At 40.8% G+C, this 27,919-nt stretch overlaps 1 protein-coding gene across 2 annotated transcripts in view; it reads right to left on the bottom strand.

Moving 5' to 3' along the window:
* NCOA7 (nuclear receptor coactivator 7) overlaps positions 1–20,226 on the bottom strand; it is a 94,364-nt gene extending 74,138 nt beyond the window's left edge. For both annotated transcript variants that reach the window (XM_055003484.1, XM_055003563.1), the window contains exon 1: positions 19,290–20,226. The gene's annotated coding sequence lies outside the window, so the exon portion shown is untranslated. The remainder of the gene's footprint in view (positions 1–19,289) is intronic.
* Positions 20,227–27,919: the final 7,693 nt, after the last annotated feature.

The raw sequence follows: 27,919 nt of genomic DNA, 5'->3' as shown, positions 1-27,919 counted from the left end.
AATAGTGCAGGAGTTTCAAAGAAGACTCATGCTTAGCACAATAGATAATATGTACTAGACACTATGGTACGGACCCTTTACCAAAACATCTTTCCAAAAACATTTCAAAACAGTACAGTCCTATTACTTGTGTAAAAAAAAAAACCCTTCCCATATAATTCACTTTTGTATAGTTTGCAGAAACCCAGGGAGGTGGAAGTCTTGCTGGCCTCATCTAAAGTTTACAAATTAAATTGAAATTCTAGGTGGGAAAGCATATGGGCAACTTTCAAAAGACATAGAAGTGAGTTTAAAAATATTGTGGAACATTGTTTTAATGTAGCACACCAAGATACAATGATATAAAAAACAGCTAATCCCCCCCACACACACTGGTTTCCAAAATGCCCAGAGCAGCAAAAACTGTCACATCAAATCTACTTTAGTGTTTTACACACAAACACTTAGTGAACTTAGAGAGGAGAGTCAAAAGAAAAAACCTAGTAAGGCACAGAAGGCAGGTAATATTTCAGGACAGACCTCTGAAAATTTCAGAAACTATGTAAAATAGCACCCTCTTGTGGGGCTATCGCAAGGTCCCACACTTCCAGGAAGCAGAACAAATCAATGAAACAACCTGAAAGCAACTTGCGAAGATGTTACAATAGGCAAATACTATTTGAGTTTCAAGAAATGTATCAGAGTGCGGAGGGAAGAAGATTTTCATATAAGTCAGAACAATCAAGTTGTACACACAAGAATAAGTAAATGCATGAAAAAGGATTTCTACAGCAAGTCAATACTGTATTATCCGATATCTGAATGTTGAACATACCTAGGTTTGCATGTAATGCTAAGGCTAGAAGCACATTTATTTATTTTTTTTATTTATTTTTATTAAACTTTTCCAAACAAAAATAACATAACATTCAACCAGCAACATAGCAATAACATCAAGTAAGGTATAGCTAGAAGCACATTTACTTGGGAGTAAGGTCCCCCAAATTAGTGAAACGTATTTCTGAGTAAGGCTATATTGAATGGAGTATGAGGAAACCTCTCAGTCTATCAAGCAGCCTTTATGATTGCTGTTAATGCAGCAGAGAGCCATTTCCAAATCCAATCTACATTTTAGCCAACATACGCCTGCCAATTACTGATGCCTGAAGTACAAAAATGGATTTTGAAAATGGTGGGGGGAGGGGGAGGGAGTCCATACTCCCACTATAAAACACCAGCAAGGTAACTACCATATGGTGCCTATAATATGTATGCCAAAGAGAAAGGGAAAAGAACCTGGATTTTTTCAGGGTAACTGAAAAAATGACAGAGCAAAACTTACTGTTTCTAAAGTTACTTTAACTCTAGCGTGCTGTGCCCAGTATACTAAGGCACAGCATGATCCATAATACAAAATGTTAAATATATTCAACTTGAGAAAACTTCAGATTTTATCAAAACAGCCATTTTGCATTTGCTAGCAAGTTTAGACACAACGTCCAGAATTGCAATAAATTGGGGTTGACATTACTCTAGCTTCTGCTCCGAGGAACACCAGAGCTACACTTAGAAAAATGGTATATAAACCGTTTAATTAAGGACAAGTTAAAGGAACCCTTGTTTTGGAGTCTCTAACAGCTATTATCTTTCTGTCATGTGGAAATCCCATATATTAAGAGCTATTCACACTGAATATGAACAGGCCTTAAAATATATCTGTATATTTGTTTCTATTCTACCAAATGGCTGTGACTAAAACTCCTGAAATCCTTTGTGTTTTGTTTTTCAGGACAGCAGCCTCTAACTTTATTGTATAAACAAGGCCATGATTACACTACAGATGAACCAAGTACAAGGAATTCCTGCATTAGTCAACATTTAGTTAGACTAAATGTTTTCTACAATTGAAAACAAACTGAAAAGTCAAATGAACTCAATTTGCCCCAGACACCTACAATGTGCCAGATTCCTAGACATTTCCCGTTTATTTAGCTCCAAGAACCCACAAAGTCACAATTTCAGCAAGTCAACATAAAGATTTGAAAGTGACAGGCCTTTAAACCTCTAAAAACAATGAATGTCTTAACTTGGGAGGGGGTAATGCAGCTTTCTAGAGCAATCACTACAAAGAGAAGCTTGAAAAATCTGGCTTAAAAGAACATAATCATCATGCACTTGAATCATTTGCACTCTTGAGACTGCCAACTAAGAAGAGCAGTGTAAAACTGCTCCAACTGGCATTTGTATAGTATCACCTTTTGAACACTCAAACCATTAGTATGATTCATTGCTACTACAGAAAGCACTTGAAAAAACTGCCCACAATAATAAAGCTTCAAGCAAGCAGTTGCCAACATTAGATTCCAGCATTTCAAACCTAATCATGCTGGCTCTAATCTGGAGATAATCATGCACAACTAAGTGCTATGCCTGACTAGTAACACATGAGTAATAATCATGCACAGTGGATGCCAAGAACAGGCAAATAAATGCATTTCCACCCACACTAGGTCAGATACGAAAGCTCAGCTTCACTGATGCTGTGCAGTATCAATAGGGATTGCACTGGCTAGGTAACAAGAACCCAATGTGTACCTCTTTTTACACATGATGCTCTTTTGTGTCCAGCTTATTTGATTTATGAATGTAAGAGTTGTAAAACTACAGGCAGGATTTGATCTTAACAACTGCTTGCACCATGCATTGCTGAGGCAATGCAGCATGCTTGCCAGTTGCCAATTTTCTGTCAGATTTTCCAGAAACAAATAAATTCCAAAGGGATATCCATGGTACAGCCAAAATCCCATGGAACCTGAAAGACTAACAAATTTAGTGTGGCATAAAGCAAAAACCTGGGCTATGATATGGTAGTGTGACGTGCCACTAGGCTTTAAAAAAAAAAACAGACCAGTGCAGGCTAGTCTAAACTTCATAGTTGCCAGGTAGAAGCCAGTTGAAACTGCTTCTGCCAGTCCTTCTGAAGCCAGTCCTTCATCACAATCATTACTCAGACCCAGTATGAGACAGCACCAACTTAATGTTTCAGAGATAAGGATCAAAAACAGGCTACAGAATCATGTAACTCCCCCCCCCATTCTTCCCTTTCCGACATGAAGTCCCACACATCTATTGATCAATCAACTAAAGCAAGATAAAAACTCTGAACTTAGATAAAATGCAGCTTTGTTTGCCAATATACTTCAACTGTTTTTGAAAATTCTAGCAAAGAACATAAAATACAACAGCTGATGTGTGGGGCAAAAGCAAGATGCACAATAAGGTCCACTGTGACAAAACATAAAAATATTCATGTCTAATTAGTCGAGGTGGGGGGAATGGCACTGACATCATTTTCTGTAGAGATGAGCCTGTAACTACTGGCTCTGTCCTATCATAAAAATAAAACTTGTCCACAGGTCGAAAGCAACATGGGGTCCTGTGTATTGTTTATAAATAAAGTTTAGGGAGGATTATTCACCCTTATCTAAAAATGGATGTATATGCACCAGTTTCCCTTGCAGACTTCCTTTTTACTTTAGGTTCTCTTTACTGTCATGGTACTATCTTCTTCCCTCAGAGAGTCTACAGACAATACCAGAGCACACACCTTGAAAGCCCAAGGTAAACAGATAGGCAATACAGGACTATATGTGCCAATGATTCAATGCAGCATAAGGTAGTTACATACATTGTAATAAGTAGATTTATATGTTCTTAGGACCTACTTCCCCTTCTTGGATACACACCTTAACACGGTGAAGGGGTTTGAGTGTGTCAGTGAAGCTGAGAGCAACACCGCCAGGAGCACAGGCTTGGTCAAGAGTCTAAACTTCTGGAAGAGTCACTCAAGGCGGAATGGTCAAAACTGATATATCAGACTAAGATGTATCCACCCCCTTCAAGAATCCATGGTCACATCAGCAGAAGAGAACTGAATGTTCCAATGGTGATGGGAGTGGAAGAATCCTTGAAGGGGGGATTCCGCATGATCAGTTTTGATCGGACTTTCTGAGCAGTCATGCCGCGGTGGAGTCCTACGAATCCACTTCTCCCCGATTCCACATTAGGCTTTTGTTTCGCACATTTCATCGGCTCAAAGTCCATCATGCAGAATTTTTGACAGGATAAAAATCGATTCCTCATCGCTTTTTCCAGGGGAAGTGTCGAATGACACACATCTTCATTTTTTTTTAATTCCCCCCCCCCAAAAAAAACATTGCTACACATAAACGTTGCATCAAACCAACACATTAGAAAAAAATGCCTCACAAAAAAACGTTGCTACACATAAACGTTGCATCAAATAAACATACTGGTTAGGCCAGAGCACTTCCCACCGATATTGTTGAAGATTATTGGCTATTGACATTTGGAGGGAAAATTGTTACCAATGACCCCGCGTCTATCTTTCCCACTTTCTTCGTGAGCGGTGTGGTTTAGTGATAGGTGTTGTGTTGAGGACGGTCTCTTTCTCCCTCCATGAAATGCCTAGACCACTAGTTGAACGCTGAAGTCCCTCCATCACACTTTCACTCTACTTCAGAAGCTGTTAGCGAGCAACAAGTAACAAATTTGGCGTGTTGTAAAATGGACCCATTATTGGTCAGCTGTTGTCATGTGACACAGGATATGTTTCTGCATAATTTGTAGAAACGTTGCAACGTTTTTTTACATTTTTTTAAAAAAAAAAAGAGGGGAAGGGAAAGGGTAGTGGGTGTAGCCTAGAAAACATGATTGGCCAATCAAATTAAGTTGATTCGAAGGGCGAGAGAAAAGAGCAAGGGTGGGGAGAACATCGGATAAAGAATTCCGCATGATTAAAATCCCTAATCTGCTGCGCATGGACAAATAAGTCGGGGGGAAACAGGATGGAAAAAAACCGGACAAAACGTGCAGTGACTTCGAATCTGCTGCTAGGATTGCCTTCCCACGTGTGGAAACACAAGAAAAAATCGAGGTCATTTAGAAGCTGAAGCAGGGGAAACCATTCGTGTGGAATCACCCACTGTTAGCTACTGGGCAGCAGCAGTAGTGGAAGGTGACACTGGCGGAGGATCTCTCACAGACAACATCAGAATCACTTCAACTAACCCTGGTTAATACTGCGAAGCGGAAGAAGGCAATGGTAAACCACTTCTGCTAATCGCTTACCTTGAAAACCCTATGACAAGACAGTCCAAAATGAAAAAAGATATAGTTCTAGAAGACAGGACTCCCCAGGTCGGATGGCACTAAATTGGCAACTGGGGAAGAGCCGAGGACAAGTACGAATAGCACTATTCTTAATGATGGGACTGGATTAAGTCCAGTCCAGTTGCAGGCGTGAATAGATGCAAAAGGAACATCCAAAGCTGTGCGACACACATAATAGGAACATGGAACATGAGAAGTATGGAAACAGGTAAGCTAGAAATTGTAAAAGAAATGGAACGTTTAAACATTGCAGTCCTGGATGTGAGTGAACTAATGTGGACCGACTCAGGACATTTTCAGTCAGAAAATCACAGTGTTTTACTGCGGAAATGAACTCAAAAGAAACGGTGTTGCTCTAATAGTGAGGCGAGACATAGCACAAGCAGTCAAGAGCTACAACACAAAGTCTGACCGAGTAATATCAATCAGACTTCAGGAAAAGCCTGTTAACATAACCATCATTCAAGTTTATGCTCCAACTACAGCTGCTGAAGAGGAAGAAATAGAAAACTTTTACGCAAGTGTCCAAGAAGTAATTGACCACACACCTAAACAAGATATGCTGATAATCATAGGCGACTGGAATGCAAAAGTAGGAGATAAAGCAGAATCAAACATAGTTGGAAAATTTGGATTAGGATCATGAAATGAAGCAGGAGAGCGGCTCACAGAATTTTGTGAAGCCAACAACCTGTTTATTGCTAATACATGCTTCAGGCAACCAAAAAGATGATTGTATACGTGGAAATCACTGGGTAACCAATACAGGAACCAAATAGATTACATAACTGGAAGCAGTAGATGGAGAAGCTCTATTCTCTCAGCTAAATCAAGACCAGGAGCTGATTGCAATACAGATCATGAGTTGTGAATATCAAAAATTAGAATAAAACTGAAGAGAAACACTAAAAGAATCATAGTGCCAAAATACAATCTAAATAATATTCCTGAAGAATTTAAAGACCAGGTAAGGAACAGATTTGCAATACTAAGTTTAATTGATCGTGAGACAGAAGAATTATGGGCTGAAACTAGAGATATTATCAAGGAAGAATGTGCAAAGACTATCCCTGTAGCCAAAAGAAAGGAGAAGCCTAAATGGATGTCTGAGGAAACTCTTAAAATTGTTAAAGATAGACGAGAAGCAAAAACAAAAGGCAACAGAAATAGGATCAAAACTCTAAATGCAGCTTTTCAGCGACTTGCACGCAGAGACAAAGAAATCTATTATAATAACCAGTGCAAAGAAATAGAAGAGAACAACAAAAAATGAAGAACAAGAGATTTGTTCCAAAAGATCCGAGAAACCAAAGAGAAATTCAAGCCGTGGCTTGGGATGCTAAAAGATCAACATGGAAATACAGTATCTGATCAGGACAAAATAAAGGAAAGATGGAAACAATACACTGAGGAACTATACAAAAGAGATGGAAGGATGACAGATACTTTTGACGAAGAATCTTTCGATGAAGAACCAGAAATCCTAGAAAGTGAGGTAAAAGCTGCACTCAAAGCAATTGAGAGAAACAAAGCACCTGGAGTAGATGGAATACCAATAGAGCTATTTCAAGCCACAGAAATGGAGTCCATCAGAATCTTAACAAGAATATGTCAACAAATATGGAAAACAAAACAACGGCCCACTGACTGGAAACGCTCAGTCTACATTCCAATCCCCAAAAAAGAGGATGCCAAGGAGTGCAGCAGCTATCAAACAATTGTGTTAGTTTCCCATGCAAACCAAGTGATGCTCAGAATTATACAGCAAAGACTCTTATCATATATGGAATGAGAAATGCCAGATATTCAAGCTGGATTCAGAATAGGAAGAGGCACCAGAGATCACATTGCAAATTTACGATGGCTAATGGAACATACCAGAGAATTTAAGAAAATCAGCCTGTTTTTTATAGATTACAGCAAAGCTTTTGACTGTGTAGATCATGAAAAGCTATGGAGAGTCTTAAAAGAAATGGGGGTGCCACAACATTTGATTGTTTTGATGCGCAACTTGTACTCTGGACAAGAGGCTACTGTCAGGACAGAATATGGGGAAACAGAATGGTTTCCAATTGGCAAGGGAGTCAGACAAGGATGCATATTAACTCCCTACCTGTTCAACCTCTATACAGAGTATATCATAAGGAAAGCTGAATTAGATCTAGAAGAAGGTGGAGTGAAAATTGGTGGGAGGAACATTAACAATTTGAGATACGCAGATGACACATTACTAGCAGAAAATAGTGAAGACTTGAAACGACTACTGATGAAGGTTAAAGGGGAAAGCGCCAAAGCAGGATTACAACTGAACATCAAGAAGACAAAAGTAATGACTACCAAGGAACTACACAATTTTAAAGTTGACAATGAGGAAACTGAAGTTGTTCAAGATTTTCTATTCCTTGGCTCAATCATCAACCAACATGGAGACTGCAATGAAAAAATCAGTAGAAGATTGAGGCTTGGAAGAGCAGCTTTGAGGGAGCTAGAAAAGATCCTCAAAGATAAAGATGTCTCTCTGGGAACCAAGATCAAGATAGTTCAAACTGTGTTATTCCCCATTACTATGTGCAGATGTGAAAGCTGGAGAATAAAGAAATCTGACAGGAAGAAAATTGATTCATTTGAAATGTGGTACTGGAGGAGAGTTTTGCGGATACCATGGACAGCCAAAGAGACAAATAAGTGGGTACTAGATCAAATCAAGCCGGAATTCTCCCTACAAGCTAAAATGACAAGACTAAAGCTAAAATAACAAGACTTAGAAGCTAAAATGACAAGACTACTTTGGTCACATCATGAGAAGACAAGATTCTCTGGAAAAGACAATAATGCTAGGAAAAGTGGAAGGCAGCAGGAAAAGAGGAAGACCTAAAATGAGGTGGCTTGACTCAATAAAAGAAGCCACATCCTCCAGTTTGCAGGATCTGAGTAGGTTTGTTAGTGATAGGATTTTTTGGAGGTCTTTCATTCATAGGGTCGCCATTAGGTCAGAAGCGACTTGACCGCACATAACACACACACACACAGGACCTACTTCTTTCCTGAGGACTGTGAGCTCACATTGGTCTGTTTTTTTTTGTAAAATGTGCTTAATAATTTTGACATAAACTGCACAAACAGAGAGAGGACAACCTTAAGGCATCTCCTTGAGTTTGTCACAAACTACTTTGCCACCACTTTCTTAATCAGTTAAAAAGGTAAGATTTCTAGAGCAGAAATCTGCAAATTAAGCTTTTTTAAAAAAATAAAAAGAAATTGGTTCCAACGTTGAAGAAGGAATCATTCAGTGGTCTGGATGATATTAGTGACCTTACTGAAGAGGTAAGCAATTGTCATGGGTAAAAAAAATAGGAAGTTGTGTGTTCACTGTATGCTGAAGACTGTACGCTGCACCAGCTATTGTAAGTATGCACAGGGGCAGCGCATGCAAAAAAAAATAGATGCTGTATCTGCCCTAAAACTGTGAACACTTTAACTGATGAGGATACCTTGTTAAGCATGACAGGATAATGAAGGTAGCATATCCAAATGGTTGGTGAATATATCTTTTTAAAAAATCAATGATGTTGCTTCTCCCCAAAACTTACTTTCTGTTCAATCATTAGTTCAGTCATTATGATTTAGGAAGACAGGTAAAATTCAATTGCTTCTACTACACCAAAGATTAGAGCAGATAACAGTCCCTCAGGACGAGGGCACTGGGAAGTTAGGAACAGCAATTGCACAGATAACTTGGGCTTTTGAACAGCCTTGGACAAATACAAAATCATCCAGTTCTTGAATCTCTTTCTACTCACCTGTTTTATTTATATCTTGATTTTTCTTCCCTCCCAGAATTCAAGGTGGCTCATGAAGGAATCTCAAAAAGTCTCCACACCCATTGATCACACCCAGTCCAAATCATTCTCTAAAACCTGGCAAGATACACAGATCCTTTGAAGGATGAGAGCACAGGAAGCCCTTGGGGGTCCTTGTATTAACCATGCTGTACAATGAAGCCAACTGAACAGGTAGCTCTACCTTGTGTTGTGAGCGAAAGCCCATAAGCGCAGTCTCATCCCAGGCTTGTTCTCTCCCACTTGACAAATGGCTCTCTTTTCCTGTTTTTTGTTTTTGTTCTTTTTGTTTACACAGTTTCAGTACATCAACCAACCCAGCAGGTTAATAAGTGGGAAAATTAACTCCTGCTCAACACCAAACTACAGTAAATCTGTAATATAGCCAAGCCCTGGGACACAAGGTGAAATGAAATTTCGCATATAGAGTAACTAGCAGTCCCTGAGGAATCAAGCTGGTATCTAAACTCACCAAAGGAAGCAGTTGGCATTTTCACAATGAGCATTTTTCAGGCACTGAGGTCAATATCCTGATGGAGCCAAGCCGTATAATTGCTTTTTGGCTAAAGGTCTCTGTGACTTGATTAATGCAGCATTCAGACTAGAACAGCACTGTGTGCACTTCTATTGCCCAACATATTTTAGAAATGCCTAAAGCTGACACTTACCTGCAACACGGCAAGTTTCTAATAATATGCTATAATGTATTCATGATTTGCATGGCATCAAATCTGCTGCTCTCAGTGAAATAAATTAGCAGAGAATCAGAGGAAAATGCCCTGATCTCTTTAGATTCTTCTGGTCACTGGGTCTGTGTTTTCTGGTATCCAATATAGAAGTCATTCTAAAATTCCGGCTGTCTATATATTTATTTAAAACACTTGTATGCCACCTTTCCACCCAAACACGTCCTTTTCAAATCAACAAGTATGTCCAACCGATAATGTTTGTATGCACACATAAGCATCAGCTATCTTTTCTGCTCAGCTGTGGTTCCACTTTCTCTCCCCCCCCCATTACTTCCACTATCTCACGCCTATGCTCCCTAATTTTCTCTCTGCCCCTTTAACTGCTGCAAGTTCTACAATCCATAGTGTCGCTTTTTTCTATAAACTGTCCACACACACACACTCATTAGAACCTTGCAGGCATTTGCTAAACACTGAGTAGGGAAACTCAGAGATGAGCCAACAAGGAGAGCAATCTCTCATATAAAATTTTGTCATACTACAAGTACATGAATGCTATTCTGACAGTATTCAAATCATTGCAGAGAGATCATGCATGGATTTACGGGGAACCAAGTTAATCTATAAAACTTTCTCATCTATTGAAGCATCAATTATACTACTGAAGATTGCAGCTCAATTATTATTTCAGAAATGTGCATCCCATATAATTCTCAGGCCAAATGTTACCAAGGCAGGTTACATAAATAAATAATAAAGCCTTCATTGATTAAAACAAACAATATCAAGAAATATTTTCTAGTTCTCAATTAAATAATCTTTCCTTTCACTACATTTTATTCAAAGTCCCTCATCCCTCAACCCCATCTTCCTCTTTATGTTCTGAATATGCCCATATTTATTTTATTATCAAAAAATAACAGAAGTATTGCAGCACATTAATTGCTAACTTTTTAAATTCTAACATAAGCCTTCATGGGCTACAACACACATCAGATACACCATGCATCCAGCAAAGCAGGCTCTAGTCCACAAAAATGTATGCTGCAATAAAAAATTGTTAGTCTTTATTACCACAAAACTACTATTTTTATGCATTGGATTTAGAAGTTCCAACAAGACAATGATGTCTGCCACAGAGGGACAGGATTTTGTGGTTTTCCTGTTGTTGGTGTGGCTGCAAATTAAGTGCAGAAATAACAGGACTTCCATATGGCAGATTTCCCCATAGTTTTCCTGCCCTAATCCACTGGAAGTGGCCACCCGTCCCATAAGCCAACAGGGCTTTTGCTGTTGTTGTCGTTTTAAATCCATGCTAGAATATCATAATAATGATATATCATTGTGATTATAGGTGTAGCAGGTTCTCTGAATTCCCAGCTTCCATTAAAAAAAAAAAGTATTTAGCCCCTTCCCTTGCAAGATATGCCATTTTCCTTATATCTCTGCAAGGGAAGGGGCTAGAGACTTTTTAAAAAATCAAAAGTTGAGAATTCAGATAACCTGTTACACTTACTGTTACAACAGAATATTGATATAACAATACCCTAGTGCTGACTGGAGGGAGGAAAGCCCTTTAGTGGTACAGGAAGAAATGGCTGTTGTAAGGACAGAGTCACGTAAAATGGCTGCCTTACAGGGTAGGAAATCTTAATTTACCCATCCACACAGCAGCCACACAGGCTTTACAGTCTTTCCCAAAACTTCAGAGCAAAGTAGGCTCGAGAAAAATCAGAGAAATCCAAGGAGGTGCACAAATGTATCACAATGCTGTAGGGAAGCAGGGAAAAAACCCACTTCCCAAAGCATTGAACTCAGGACAGGTAACGCATATGGAAGACACTTTTTTGTTTTTCTAGCAACAGACCAACACTAAGCTGCCCCTCTGGTATTTATTTTTATTTCAATAATCCATAACTTTGTAGCTGTTGTTCCTGTAACTGATGGATAAGGAAATGCTGATCAACTATGTTGATGAGTACAGACTTTCATTTTTTGAGAGATAATGGTGTAGCTGTGAGGCATACAACCAGTTTCTGAACATGATGTACATTTGCAGATGGGAATCAAAAGTCACACAACAGAAGCCATTAGCATAATGTGATTTTCTTTTCACCGTCACCAGCTACCACTGCTACTGGGCTTTTGTGACAAGTACAGTTCTATTACTGATATGGTACAGACTGGTATGAACAGAAGCCTTGTGGTACCTTAAAAACTAACAGTGTTGCATTCTACCATCAGCTTTCATGGACAAGAGCCAACTTCATCAGATGTATCATGCTCTTCTGTGCAACATAGTTGGATGATTGTTAAGGGCACATACTGAACAATACATGGGATGACACACACCCAGTCCCCAATGTATGACATACAATTGGGTTTGGTTTTAATAGGTGTGTGTGTGTGGGGGGGGGAACTACCCTGTTCTGTTTCCTAACAGCTCACAGAAGTGGGGGGGGGGGGGAGAGACAACAAAATCAAGACTACCACTTCTCCCACAACCATATCCAGCATTTTCAGAACATTTTATTCTTTATCTGCGCCATTTGTTTCTCCTTCCTCCAATATTGGAAAACATATATTACTTGATTCTTTTTTAAAGGAGAAACTTCACACTTCATGGGAATAGAGGAGGAAGGAGAAGATGTGTCTTTCTATTGTTGCAGGACCCACTGGTTTGTCCAACAGTAACATGACAATTTTTTCTAAAAAACTGGTCCTCCCTAGCCTGAAAGTTAGATTTGAACTCAAACTCTCTACATTCACTTCCTACAATCTTACCTACATTTGCAATCACCAATAGTGTAATCCCATTCAAAGTTACTCCATGATTAGCCTGCTGAAATCAGTGAATTTACTGGCATAACTCTGCCCAAGACTGCACAGTAAAGATATCACTTGCAGTATGGATACCCTGCCTTGTTGATTATATGGGCACTTTCCAAATTTTGAGAACAGGCACTGAGCACCACAACAATATGTCTGCCATGAGGACTAGGTCTACTCTCAAAACATGGATCCACGTCAAGCATCGTCCTAAGGTGGATGAGCAAGGTTCAAGTCCAGTAGCACCTTAAAAGACCTACAAGAGTTTCCAGGGTATAAACTTTCAAGAGTCAGGCTCCCTTCATCATATACGAGTTCAAGGGGAGAAATGCAGAAAATCATGATGCAAATATTCTGCATTTCCTCCCCTGCTCTAATTAAATTTCACATTATACCTGCACTTTTTTGCAACTCCCCTCCCACCTTCTGACCGGGATAAAAAGACCCGTGTATGATGAAGGGTGCTTGACTCTCAAAAGATTATACCCTGGAAACTTTTGCTGGTCTTTAAAAGTGCCACACCCAACTCTACCCTTGCTCAGCTACTGCAGATCAACAAGGCTACCCATCTGAAATTATCCCATAGTGGAGGCAGCTGTTTCCAAAAGGATGCCTCCAGGGCTCTTCTGAAGCACCTCCTACTCCAGTGTTGAAAATCAGAACTGGCTGTTTGCTTTGAGGAAGAAGCAACTGGGCACTAGGAAACACAGTGATAAGTATGAGGATGCCACTACATGGGGGCAGGGGGCTCAAGCCCCCTTGGATTTGGCTAGAGGGGGCAAGCAGTGACAAACTCACATGAGGGACTCAGTTACAATGGTAGATGAAGCACAGGACTGTCCACCTTTCCTGTCGTATTATATTACAATTTCCATGATTCTTTGGGGCTATGTTCATTTTTTGCTCGTATGTTATTTGTATGGTTATTAAGAATTTACAATTTTAAAAAGGAATTGTGGTTTATATAAACAATTTACAAATAAATGTTACAGAAGAATTAAGAGACTGACAGAAGATATATGATTTTGAAAATCAGGCTCCTGGAAGGCAAGATTTTACACACTAGTAACAATATATGCGCCAAACAATGCAAGAGAATATTTTTATGAACATAGTTTCCAAACCATTTTCAATTTTCAAGAAGATAATGATATTCGGAAACATGAATGAGGTAATAGATCTTAAAAAAGAATAAGTGAAAAAAACCGAAGAAGGCAAACTTCCCAAAAATGTGTTTAATTATATGGAAATGTTACAATTGGAAGATGCTGGGAGGATCAAAAATCTGAATACTATACTTTCTTTTCTGACAGACACCAAATACATTCAAGGATTGATATGTCCTGGATATAAAAAAACTGAGTTACTTATATTGTTTATTATAGGTTTATGCTTTCTTTTCTTTTTCTTGATGTAATTATAATTGTGTTATTGTTTTTATTTCATTTTCTCTGTTCAGCTTATATTTACAAAAGACTCTTACCATATATGGAACAAGAAATGCCAGATTTTCAAGCTGGATTCAGAAAAGGAAGAGGCACCAGAGATCACATTGCAATTTTATGATGGCTAAAGAGCATACAAGGGAATTTCAGAAGAAAATCAGCCTATGTTTTATAGATTACAGCAAAACTTTTGCCTGTGTGGATCATGAAAAACTATGTAGTGTGTTAGAAGAAATGGGAGTGCCACAACATCTGACTTGGTGCACAACCTGTACTCTGGACAAGAGGCTACTGTCAGGACAAAATATGGGGAAACAGAATGGTTTCCAGTTGACAAAGGTGTGAGACAAAGATGCATATTATCTCCCTACCTGTTCAACCTCTATGCAAAGTATATCATAAGGAAAGCTGGATTAGTACTAGAAGAACTAGAAGAAGATAAAGTGAAAATTGGTGGAAGGAACTTTAACAATTTAAGATATACAGATGACACCATGTTGCTGGCAGAAAATAGTGAAGACTTGAAACAACTACTGATGAAGGTTAAAGGAGAAAGCGCCAAAGCAGGATTGCAACTGAACATCAAGACGACAAAAATAATGACTACTGAGGAATTACATAATTTTAAAGTTGAGAAAGAGGAAATTGAAATTGTACAAGATTTTCTATCCCTTGGCTCAATCATCAACCAAAAGGGAGACTGCAATGAAGAAATCAGAAGAACATTAGACTTGGAAGAGCAGCTGTGAGGGAGCTAGAAAAGATCCTTAAAGATAAAGATGTCTCTCTGGGAACCAAGATCAAGATAATTCAAACTGTGTTATTCCCCATTACTATGTGCAGATGTGAAAGTTGGAGAATAAAGAAAGCTGACAGGAAGAAAATTGATTCATTTGAAATGAGGTACTGGAGGAGAGTTTTGCGGATACCATGGACAGCTAAAGAGACAAATAAGTGGGTACTAGATCAAATCAAACCTGAATTCTCCCTACAAGCTAAAATGACAAAACTAAAGCTATCGTACTTTGGTCACATCATGAGAAAAAAAGCTTCTCTAGAAAAGTCAATAATGCTAGGAAAAGTGGAAGGCAGTAGAAAAAGAGGAAGACCTAAAACGAGATGGCTTGACTCAATAAAAGAAGCCACGTCCTCCAGTTTGCAGGATCTGAGCAAGTCTATTAATGATAGGATGTTCTGGAGGTCTTTCATTCACAGGGTCACCATAGGTCGGAGGTGACTTCATGGCACATAACAACAAGAAGACTCCACTTCTAACACTGTCCCTTTCCTCAGGTTTCAGAGGAGGAGAAACCAGAGAGTTAGAAAGATAGACAGGTCAAGGCATGTGTTTACTGTTTACTTCTTTACTGCCCTGAACTAGCTTTTGATGTGTAGATTGCTAATCTCAGGACTTCCTCCTCAGAAATAGATCAGTAGATAGGAATCTTTCTCTTCACTTTCCTACCAAAGTATGGAGTTCCTATAATAAAGAACTCTTTATTCTTTTCTAAAACTAAGGAAGTTTATTATTTTCTCTTTCTCTTTCACACTCACACCAGCCAGCATGCTCCAACCACCCATCATCATGTTTACTCTGCAATCAATGCTACTCTGTTAAGGACCAGTTTCTGTTCCTTTTAATAGGGAAAAAGTAAGTCTCTATTTTATTTTACTTTTCAGTTACATTATCATTACATTGTATTTTGGAAATGGAAAGGGTAGGCCCTGTTTCCTTGTTGAAACAGCTTTGCTTGCTTGCTTGCTTGCTTGCTTGGTGTGGAAGAACAGTTATTTTTATCATGGTATTGGGTGGGGGCTGCTTCAGCCACTCCTAAGCTCCTCTTTCAATTTCCATTCCACTTTTAAATGGAGAGGTGGTATCTATTGCAGAAAATAACAATTCCTAAAATGGCAGCCTGAGTGCTCTCTCTCTGAAATAATGAGAAAGCCCATCTGCATGAACAAGATTGGGGGTGGAGGATACAGATCAGAGGCCTTTTTAAAATTTCTTTTTGCCATGTACGTATGCAGCCTGGAGAGAACATTGGCAAGGAATGTGCACTTAATTATGTGATTTTGTTAATAATGTGTTCTGAATGTTTGTGTTTTTAAGGTGTTTTTAAGCAGTGTGCTAATAAAGCAAGGTATATAAAATCCTAGGTAGTATAACCGAGTTTTCTTTAGAGTCATGACTAGCTCTGCTCTGAACTGCCTCAAAATGTGCTTGTACTCATTTATAGGATATGAGTTTGAAATGAGGAGATTGCTACTACTCTGAACTCTGCACATTGCTCAGAAATCAAGCGCACAGCAACTGTTTTGTATTCTGCCCTGGTTCAAACTTCAACCACACATTTACCAAATGAAGGCATCTGCAATGTCACAATTAAGTAAACTTCAGTACTAAGTTACCCTTATGAATAAGGCAGAATCAAGACTCCTGTAAATGAACATCCAGGAAAACTTAAAAAATGTTCCCCTACAGGCTTTTCTGTGTTGCCTTTCTTAGTGTGAAATTTGTGACCATTACTTTGTCCTATACAAATGGTATGTATATCTGTAGATCTTAAAATGACTATCCTGAAAGTGAATTTCAAAAACAGGACACACCAAGAGATCATTGAGATAGCACTATAACCACTGGCCAACTCCCACCTTTTCCTAGGTTTGGCCCAGCTCAGGGGCATTGTTAGGGGGGTCCACATGGGTGTCCAGGTCCCCCTAAACTTGTGGGGAAACTCTCTCTAAATTCCCCATGGCCCCGCTCCATAGATGGTGGTAATGGAAGCCCCTCCCTGTGATGTTATTGACTCCTCCCTATGATATCACTGGGCCCAGGTTCTTTTAAGGACCTGATATAGCAATGCCTCTGCCCCAGCTCCAGCTCCCCTGGAAATTGGAAAGTCTATGCCCCTGGCCTTAGCCACAGTTAAATGTAACATCCAAATACTTAAAATCATGGTGAATCACTAGCAACGAAACAGGGAATGAAACTATGGTTTCCAGTGGTCTTGCAAAGGTCCTTATCAACCATATTTAAGAGTTCCATATACTCCAAGCAAACCATAGTATAGCCTTAGAATTGCCTACTCAGTACAGAACTTAGCTCCGCAAGCTAAACAATAGTCTTAATTATTAAAATGTTTGGCATTTTCATCAAGATTAAGAGAACCATGGACAGTGCACTGCTATGTTAATGATTATTTCTGCACTGAACTTTAGCCATGTGAAAAGTGTTAAGTCACATAATTAATTCCTTCAAGATCTTTAGGAAAGTCCTGCATATATGTAAGAGTTACAAAGATGAGCGTGCTTTTAAAATCCTGGTGAAAATCTTATTTGACTTACTTCTGCACTTATGTATGTGTACTACTTTATGATGTTTGACATTAACGGGTAACCTGTCCTAGAGCTATTTTGCAACTCACACTAATCTAAAACTATGTAAATATTTGCTCATGCATTAGAATAGAAAGACCAGCTTGTTAAACACTGTTTTAAAACACCTCAACACTACTCTAGGCATATCAGAATCAATTTGTGGGCAAACATTTACTGTTGAAACTGAAACCTTATTTATTCTAGAGCTATGAGAATATAAATCATAAGAAAAACAGCCATTCTACTATATAAATTCAGCTCAGAGTAAGAATATAAGACTGTGTATTTTCTCAAAATATTAATGATGAGGTGTTAAGCCATTTGCAAGGAAGTACTGCAAAGGATCTACATTATGATTGTCTCTATTCTACTGGACCATTATAACTGCTTATTGATCATGATACAGAATACCGAATACGGCTGACACAACTGAAATTTTACAGCAGGGGAAAGCAACCTAGAGATTTTAAGAACCCAGCCCTAAAAGAAAGTTAACTCTTTGTTAATTGGCCTAATGGAAACATACTTCAGTTAACATCATACAAGATACCTTCTTCCTCACTGATCTTTTAACATACATCATAGGTAGCAACTTTTGTCATACTGTTTCTCTAAGTCAGGCTTTCATTTAAAGAGTGCTTATTAAAACTGAATTCAGTAGACATTATTTCCAAGTAAATAAGTGCAGGGGACTGAGATGCAAGGGATTTGGAAATGTTACAAAAGGATAGGTCTGCGCTTCTGGCCTATACATTACAATTGAAGACTTTTTGTTCTTCCCTTTTCACACTTTTTTCAAAAGAAAATCAAAGAAATTAAAACATTACAGGAAAAAACTAGCACTCCTTCAGAAGACAGGATGCAGAACAGTCTGAAACACATAATTTCTATGTATACATTTAATGTTACATGAAAACTCAGTCTTCAGTGTTTTGCTTGTTAATGCTCACCATGTCAGTAACAGATTTACAAAGAAGCTTGGGAAGGGAATTCCAAGAATCTTGATGCTTAGAATCCTAAAAGATCCCATCTGTTTTAATACCTACAGATAAGTTTTGTTTTTAAATAGCTGGCAAATTATGTCATTTATCTCTCCTTGCAAATTATACATAAGTTGAAGTTTTGCTGACATGCTAAACTATTTGCACTTTGTACTTTAGTGCTTCACTGCAGTAAATTCAAAAGCCATGGTTCTAAGGACCTGAATAAAGTTCAGCATTCCAAAGCTAATTTGTAAAAACAAAGCCACAGTTCTCCCTCCCACACCTCAAATTGCTACGGAAGAAGAAAGACGCATCCCAGTTGATCATGGATGTAAACATTCTGCAAGGTGTGAGAAACCTCTCGGAAGAGATGAGAAACTGCCAGTGTACATATCTGAGCAATAGTTCTCTCTCCCCATCCTAGCAACCGCTAGCTTGCAAAACGCTGCGGCCGTGACGATTTATCCCCAGCACAGCCCACGCCGCAGATCCAGCAACTGCACTCTCTGATCATTAGTTACGCTTCATCGACAGACGAGTCAGCCTTCGGTCGTGCCAGGAACAGAATTTTGCAGCTGCTATCGGCAACATCAATGCCTCACACCACCAACGAGGAAGTGAAGCGGCTGATGCTTCCCCAGCTTCTGCCCCGAGGAGGGGGCTGGAAGGGAGTGGCCACACCCACCCCGAGAGGCCAGTGGCCTCGGCGCGCGCCTCCCGCTCCCTCCTGGCAGCTCCTGACAGCCCAAGCGAGGAAAACAAGCCCCGCGAAGGCGCCGCCTCCTCTCCTCCCTGCCTTCTCCCGGCCCCGGCCCCTTCGTGCTCCCGAAACGCCAGCTAGGAAAAGGGGAAGCGCAGTGGTAGCTGCGCTCTTCTGCAAGCCGCCCGCTAAGCTACGCTTACCACAGAGACGCAGACCCGTGACACACACCCACCCACCCACCCACCTACCTCCGGGGAGGGGGGCTGCTGAAAGGGCGTCTTCAGCCCAGGCTTCGGCATGCCTGGCCGCCGCTGCGGAGGCTCTTGGCGCGGTTGCCAAAGGGGGAGCCCTTCATGCTCTCTCGGAGAGAGGCGAAGAGAAGCGGGAACAGCAGCAGACTCACAGAGTGGGTTGCGCGGAACCGCCGCTACGGAAGAAGGATCGGCCAAAGGCCCCGGCTGCCGCCACCGCTGCAGTTCAGCCCGCTATCCAAAGCGCGCCCTTCCTGGCGGCCGGCGGGCAGCGCAAGGACAGCTGTCGCCGCACCAGCATGGTCCCCCCGGCGGACGCAGCCCTCCGCTCTCGTACGCTCTGCGCGCTCCCAGCAACGCGTCACCCCTCCCTTCCCCCCCCCCCCGCGGCAGCGAATCTCTGCGCGCTCCGTTCAGCCGAGCCGCAGCTCTCCACGCACAGCTCCGCCCACATCCTAAGCGTGTGACCAGCGGGGAGGAAGACCGGCAATAGTCCCCATCCTCGCTTCCAAAGCCGAAGAGCTACCCCGGCCTCAACTTGCCGCCCGGCGTCTGTCGCTCAAGCTTAAGATGTCAATTGTCTGTCATCTCCGCTGATATCAAATACTATGTACACATTCTATACAGCTAGGATTTCTTGTGTCTTTGTAAGAATCAATTGCAACTGGCTAGCCCACCAACATTTTATTACTGCAATCATGGCCTTGTGTTTTTTTTCTTTTTATTGCAATCTAAATTGAGCTAGGACTCGAATCTGTAGGAGGTGTTTCAATAAACCTTCATTTCAAAAGAAAATAGGTGGAGGAAGGATGTGGCGCAATCTTTAGAACGTTTCTCTGGAGAAAGCCCTGCTGAATAGGCCTGATTGGATTGTAAGCAGATTGGTTTAGGAGTCTCAGGTGGGCAGCCATGTTGCTCTAGCTCCTAAAGCCCAACAAAAGCTCACTTGGTCAGAAAACTTGGAACATTTTGCAGGCTTTAAGATGCTACTGGTCTCAAATTATGTTCTGCTTAGGATACAAAATACTGGCAATATATTATGGATTACCAGAAAAGCATGTCACTTGTGTTTTGCGTTGGGTGTGGGGATGCTTTCATGAGATCCGTTGGCTACAGAATACAAGCTTAAATGTGTAATGAATGTATGAAGGGTTTGGGGGTTGTTTTGCTGTATTCCCCTTTAAAATATACTAAAGTAGCAATAAATTCTAACTAGAATCCAAAATTAAAGGAGGTGTGCACTAAAAATGAATACACACTTAATAAGTAGCTCTTGTAATTTGTTCTTGGCTGTCCTACACCTGTACAAAAGGAAAGCAAAGGAACAATATAACAGTGGGGCAAATACCCCTGTTCCTAGATATATGGGAAGTCTTTATGATTTGTGAACAAACAAGGCTACCTCTTCTAACAGCTTCATTACAGGGCAAGGATTTAACAAGTGAAATATTTTACATCACTGTATCACTTTGCTAGGGAAAGTACACTGATTAGACCTCTGCCGTTGCACATATTAAAGACATGAAGCTATGATTACCAACAGGCCTGGGAAAAATGTGGAAATAGGGAACTGAAACTTTTCACGGAATAGGGGCAAATAACATCCCATTAAGCTTCTATTTTTTTAAAAAACCCACCTTTTCTCCCTATCCAAGCAGGTGGCAAACCTAACAGAACTACTGTTTTCCACAGTTGAGCCTTGGCTATGAACACCTATTCTGAGGCTGTAAACTTGTTTTGCCCTCCCCAGTGTGTTCAGATTTATTTATGACAAGTAAGGGATCACTAAGGACTTGGGGCAGCTCCTCCCCTCCTCCACCATTTTCTCTTTCTCTTCCCTGAAAGCCACCCCCCCAGCCTTATCCTACTTCCTTTCCACCCACCAGTCATCTTACCTTTATTTCCTTCTCCCTTAAATTTTCCCTTTAATCCCACAGCAACCTGTCCCTGAAAAAACTATGCATAGTTCTGGCCACTGGGCTATGGGGAACCTGCATGGACTTCTGGGGGGTGCTGCAGTTACCCCCCCCACACACACACACACACTATGCTCATGGCTTCAGTCTATGGATTGAAATGTCCACAGATTTGGCCACACTGAGTATTCGATATAGTGACAAGGACTTATGGGGGACATCTAATTTTCCCTCCCCCCAGTACTTCCTCTTTTCCTGCCCTGAAAGCCCCCATAGCCTCTTCCCTTTTCCTGCCTCTTATTTCTTCCCACCCACTAGCTACCGTACTTTTAGCCCCCTCCCCATATTTAGTTTTCCCTCCTTCCTTACTCTTGGCATCCTCTCCCTGAAAAAAGCCTGGCTGAGTTTCAGAGTGCTGGCTGCCAGTCTGGACCCAGTTGCATGGTGGATAACTCACACGGACTTGCAAGGGGCACCTCCATTTCCCCTCTATCCCACTCCCGACACTATTTCCTCTTTCCCTTCTCTTGGCAGCCCGCATATCCTCAAATTCCCTGTTTCCTTCTCTCCTTCCCATCCATAAATGTAACTTTTATCTGCTCCATTTTTAGCCTTAATTATTATTTTTACATTTGCACACTGCCTTTCTGCCCACGGTGGACCCAAAGAAATTTATATAACTTTCTTCTGTTATATCTTAACATCAGCCCTGTGATGGAGGTTAGGCTGAGAATGTGTGAGTGATCCAAGATCAATCAGTGAGCACTAGGGTAGAATGGGTGTTCGAACCTGGGTCTCCCACATGTTAATTTGAAACTAACTACTACAACACAGCAACTTTCATGTGGTGGCTACTAATGAACAATAGTGACCAGCTGGGCCTGATGAGTCATGGAATTTGCATGGTATCAATTTGTGTGGTAGTTGCTTCCAGGCCTGGCCTCAATGAGTCCTCCCTCAAAGGCCCAAACAGCCCTTGAAAGGGCCCGGCTTCAAGGCTTCAACTAGCAATACTGTTGTGGTTGCCTAGCAACCCCCACAATGGCCACTGCATCCTGAAGATACAGGTGCTGATTCTAATATTTTGGTGTTTTTTAAGCCTCCTCCATGTAATTTATATAGATTTTGGATTTTTCTGCAAACTAGGGGCTTTTCTTAGGTTTGTAGAAATATCTGTCATACATGTTCGTGGCTCCATCTCCAAATTTAAGTTTCCACAGATTTGGCCACATAGAGATTTAGATGTATACAAATGGGAGACCTGCAAGGATTTGCAGGGATGGGGAAATCTTATTTCCACCATAGAGTTGCCAGATCCCCTTACCCTTTTGGTGGGAGGGGGGAACCTAGCAATTACTGGGACGATGTTATTGTGTGTACGCTTTGCGTGTGCGTGAGGATGTCACTTCCTGAAGTGACATCATTGTACCCAGAGGCAGGTATGCTGCCACACTTTACAGGGGCCAGTTGGGCAGTTGGGGCCCCTATGAAGTGCAGGAGCATGCCTGCTGCTGGTGTGATGATGTCACTTAAGGAAGTGACATCGTTGGAGCCAGTGGAAGCATGCCTGCTGCTCACTGGCCTGGGAGGTTTTTGCCTCCCAGGCCCATTCCCTGGGCCTTTCCCCTCAGATGACCAGGTGAGTGACAGCAGGGGGCAGAGGATAGGAGTGCAGAATCTCCTGCCCCCACTGAGGGACCAAGCAACCCTATTCCACCACCATGGTCTCTTTCCCTTACCTGTCCTCCATAGCCTCTCCTCTTTTCCTGCTTCCTTCTCCCCTTCCCTCCCATCTTCGTCTGTGCCCCTGTCCTCAACCCTCCTCTATGGTCCAGTTGTATGATGGGGAACCTGCAAGGACTTGCAGGGGGTACTTTACTTTTCCTGTATCACCTTCCCCACACTATTTCCTCTTCCCCTCTTCCTGGCAGCCTCCATGTGCTCATCTTTCCCTACATCCCTTCTGTCCTTCAAACCCACTAAACAACTTTCCTTTTATCTACTAACCCATCTTCATCTATATTTATTAATTTACTTGATTTATATACTGCCTTGCTCCACAAAAGGAACACAAAGCAGCTTACATCATTCTCCTCTTCTGCATATTATCCTCACAACAACAGTGAGAGAGTTGGTTATGTGTATGACTATCCCAAGGTCACCCATTGAGCTTCCATAGCAGAGTGGTGATTTGAACCTGGGTCTCCCACATCGTAGTCTAAAACTCTAAGCACTACACTACACTGGCTTTGCGGGGAGAGGGGGGGCTGTCGAACAGCTGCAAACACCAGTCCTGGATGAGTCATGCAAGTCACGTATTATCAAGTTATCCAGTGGTTGCTTCTGGGCCTAGCTCCAATGAGTCCTCTCTTAAAGGATAAAACAGCCCTGGAAAGGACCCTATACCTGCCTTTTACTGACAGAAACCAAGCTTAAAATTCTGCCTACACTGTTATGGTTGCCTAACAACAGCCACTGATTACTCCTTTTATCATTCTGGACTTTTAAAAAAAATAACTATGGGTGGGGTCCCCCCCCCATTTTTTCTGCAAACCTTAGGTATTTTGCAGGCATATAGGAAGATCTGCTTGTCCATTCATGGGTCCAGTCTCCAGATTTAACCGTCCACAGATCAGGACCACTGTTACTGTATAAGATTGATATAAGATATCCAACAAGCCTAATTAGAGTAAATTAAAGAAGTAAATCAGAAATAAAACACAGTTGCCAGGCTACTTGAAAGGACAAGTAGTAAAAGTAGAACATTTTGCCAAAGCCTGCTTCTTCTGTTCATTCCATTGTATAGATGTTTTACGTTATTATAATCATAACAGGAGCTAGACTGTGTCCTGGAGAAAATGGGCCAGTAGACAAGAACAGTCAAAGTAGTAAGATGATCAATTGCAAAGGAGGATGGATTTAGTATGCCTTTAACAATGAAGGGAGCTTAAAAGATTCAGTTCTGGCCAGTGTAAGCTTGGCACATAAGGGAGAGAAAAATTGCACCTGTCTAACATCTCATTTTTGTACCCTGTAGGAGTGTCTTGTTCTTTGCACCTGGTTTATTCCAGGGAATACTTGCTATGCCTTAACAAGCCCTGAGTAGGAAGTACGCGGACTGGAAAAGAGTGATGGGGAGATAGATGAGACAATGAACAGTACCTCCTCCCATATCTTAATAGATATATTATCTTTCCACATATTGCCTTTGGGGTGAAAGGAAGAAAGTGAGCTGTACTTTCATACTTGTACCATTAACAGCAATTTTCTCTGCAGCCAATAGGAGGTGATACGGGGGAAGCTATAACAAGAAGCTTCACTTCTGTTAAAGGCAGAGCAAACTTTTTTGTTAGTCAGTTGGTAATCGTTCCTCTGTAGAATTGGATACTTTGTGCCTCTTTTTGAAGGACCATTTTGTTTTTTCTTTGTGCTAGAAGGCTGCTGTGGTTAAGTTACTTAGTTCTTCCTTAATTAACATGAAGCTTACTCTCCAAAAGGAAAGGTTGCCTATATGTATCTGTGACGTAATGGACAATCATAGAAAAAAAATCCGTGTATGTGTAGCGCAAGGGGTGGGGGATGCATTGGCATAGCTGTGGTTAAAGATGCAGGAGATGTGACAACCCAAATTAAGAAGTAAGATACTGAGTTCTTGTTAAGACTCATTGATCTCAGTAGGCCTTATGGCTGAGTAAGTAAGTATAACGGTGGGCAGTGCTTTTTTTCTTTAAAATGTTAGGGGTACTCTCAGTTGGAGTTGGTTTAGCAGGAATTCCAACATTTTTAAAATTTTACTTTCTCCTGTTAGATTCACAAAATGTTTAGGGGTATGCGTACCCCTGCGCCCCCCAGAAAAAAAGCACTGACCATGGGACATAAGACTGTTTGCCAACCTTCTGTAAAAGAAGGCTTTTGAGCTGTGTGGCAATTAAAGGGTTTCTGTCCAGCTGCTGGTAGCCACTGGTGTTGCTCAGCCCAGCAGTAATACATTATAATTTGACTTGTAATAATTTTCATTTTAGATGTCTTGTTATATATATTAATTAATTTGTGTCCTGTAGATTTATTACTGACTAAACATTTGGATGAATTCTAGTACTGTGTAGCAGTCAGAGAGACCATGTATGAGCTGGGAAATCTAGGTACAAATCCCCACAAGGCTGTGGAAGCTTTCCAGGTGATCTTGGGCCAGTCATTCTCTCTCTCTGTTTTGCCAGCCTCTCATGATAAAATGAAGAAGAGAACAATTTTGTTAGCTGATTTGTGTGGTCACTGGGGAGAAAAGTAGAGGTATAAATATCTAAAATAAATAATAAACCATCTTCAGCAATGAAAGTGGGGAATTAAAAATTTATTTTATTATAAGGACTAAAAAATAAAATCTGAAATGTTTTTTAAAAATTAATTTTCTAAATTTTTTCTGTTTGGTATATTTGTGGTTGTTTGATAAGTAGCCCCCTTACAATTTTGGGGATCTTTTTTGGCAACATGCTATGAACAAAACTTAATATATTAATGTATTTTGTAATATTCTGACTTTGACTCTGTGTACACAATTCATAATTTGTTTTTTTCTGTTTGCTGGAAAATACATGAATTTTCTGAAGTTGCTTTGTAACTTTAGCAAGAAACCTTGTGTTGTTTAGTTCTTTTCAGATCTAAAAAAGCCTTGTGCTTCTGATTTTGGCCATTTCATTCCCACATTATTACATAAAATGCTTATCAAAATATACTTACCCAGTTTTAAAGACCGAGAAACAATATTTTTATAATTTTATAAAGGGGGTAGGAATAAGAATGTTAAAGCAGATATACAGTACTCTTGAAATAAATCTTCCTTGTATTATCTGACATTTATGTGGGAGTGTTGTGGTGCCAGAGAGACAGATAAATATGCACAAGCTCTTATAAACCAGAGCTTGTCTCTTCAAATGCAAATAAGAATCCAGATGTTGGCTGATTTAATAACCTCAGACTCTATATAGATGCACTTTTCCCACCATGTGGGTTGTAATTAGAGAAAAGAATTTGCCACTGAAGTAGGGACTAGAAAATACTGTCTAGTTTAGCAAACCACAAACAAAATAGGACTTGGAGTTGTATGATAATAAGGAGATGCAGTTTGATTGACGTTGGAGGAACCAGAAGAGAAAGAATATGGTGAAAATACATTTTTGCCACAGTAGCGTTAGTATGGAGGTATAAAGTATAGTCTTTTAAAAAAAATGTTCCCTAGTAGTCTAGTGGTTAGGATTCAGCACTCTCACTGCTGCGGCCTGGGTTCGATTCCCGGTCAGCGAAAGTATTTTTTTTAAATACTTTCTTTTTACTATTGTTCAGAAGCAATTGAGGGGGATTCCGCTTCTTTCAATGAGTAACAATGCAACACAGAGACAATATCAACTGATTCTACAATCCAGCGGTCTGAAATAAATCTAATTTTATGTTCATTGCTGTCACTTTAAATCCATTTAATTCGCTTTCTAATGGTAGTCCCTGTGAGCGAGAACACGGGTTAATTGTGTGTGCAGTGCCTGCACACATGAACGTGAGACAAAAATGAAATGGTTTCACAATACACTCATGTAAGGCTTGCATGCACTGTGAAAAGATCTGATTTAAGCAGCTGCCTGTGAGCTTTATACCTGAATTTATAGTCTCACGAATGTCTGGAATATTTTGCTTTCTCCTGTCTTCTCCCTGGTAGGGATCCTGTGCCTTTAAATAGTGATGCGGCAGCCAGGTATTCAATAGGTATTATCTCCCTTTTCCTCATGCTTAAAAGTGGGGATGTTCTACCTGTTGGATTTATGTCTGATGCAACCGGTGAGAGAAATAAAGACAGCAGAGACCGAGCAATGACCTTGACGACCAAACCACGTCACCATTGTTTCCAACCGCTCTGGACGTAGCGCTGCAGCGTTCACAGACTCAAAACTGCTTCTCCTCAGTTTCGTACTTGGCATTAGGCTCCCGAGAAATCACAGGAGGCCAAGAGGTCCCTGGCTGCCTGAGGGAACAACCCCATTGCGGAGCCAGTATTCTTTGTTTGAGTTAGGCGGGTGCGGGAGGGAGGAGGAGAGCGAAAGGGGAAGGGAAAACCCCACAAGAATCAACTTTTTATTTGTTGTTTGTTCGTCCTGCCTTCTACGGGCTTGTCGACACTGACAGAATCTTCAGTTCCCCTTGCTTAATAACCAACAAAAGAAAGAGACTCAACGGGCCATAGAGATTTGGGGCAAAGGGGCTCCTTCGCCCTCTTGCGATTGGCTTCTGTATCTCGCCCAAAAGGTAATCGGGAATCCGCGCTCTCGTCTTTCTCGGTCCATAAAGTCAAAGGGCCGAGATAAGAGGAGATAACGAGTCAGACTCTCTGTCAGGAGGACTCACTCTCGCGGTGTTTCCAGATCCGCCGGCTGAGAAGCTCGAAGGAATGGGTGGAAACGTTTCCCTCCGGGCAGGCCTCCCCCTACTTCTTTAAAACAGCCGCTGACGACCCAATCGCGCGCTCTTTCTGTCGGGTGTAGGTGGGGCTAATATTATGTAGGGTGTTGTAAAACCTGCCTACTAAAAGGGTTGTTGATCAGTTAATTTTTTTTCAAGGGGTGGGGTGAAATAAGATACATAAATAAAAAAGAAATTACAAATAATTGTAGAGGAAGCCAACAGAAAACTTCTTAGAAAGACGATAGGAAAAACAAAGTATGAAGT

This window comes from Eublepharis macularius, chromosome 1 (genome assembly GCF_028583425.1).
Source record: "Eublepharis macularius isolate TG4126 chromosome 1, MPM_Emac_v1.0, whole genome shotgun sequence".
Lineage (NCBI taxonomy): Eukaryota > Metazoa > Chordata > Lepidosauria > Squamata > Eublepharidae > Eublepharis > Eublepharis macularius.
Note: the sequence above shows the minus strand (reverse complement) of the source record. Positions and strands in the feature narration are given on the sequence as shown.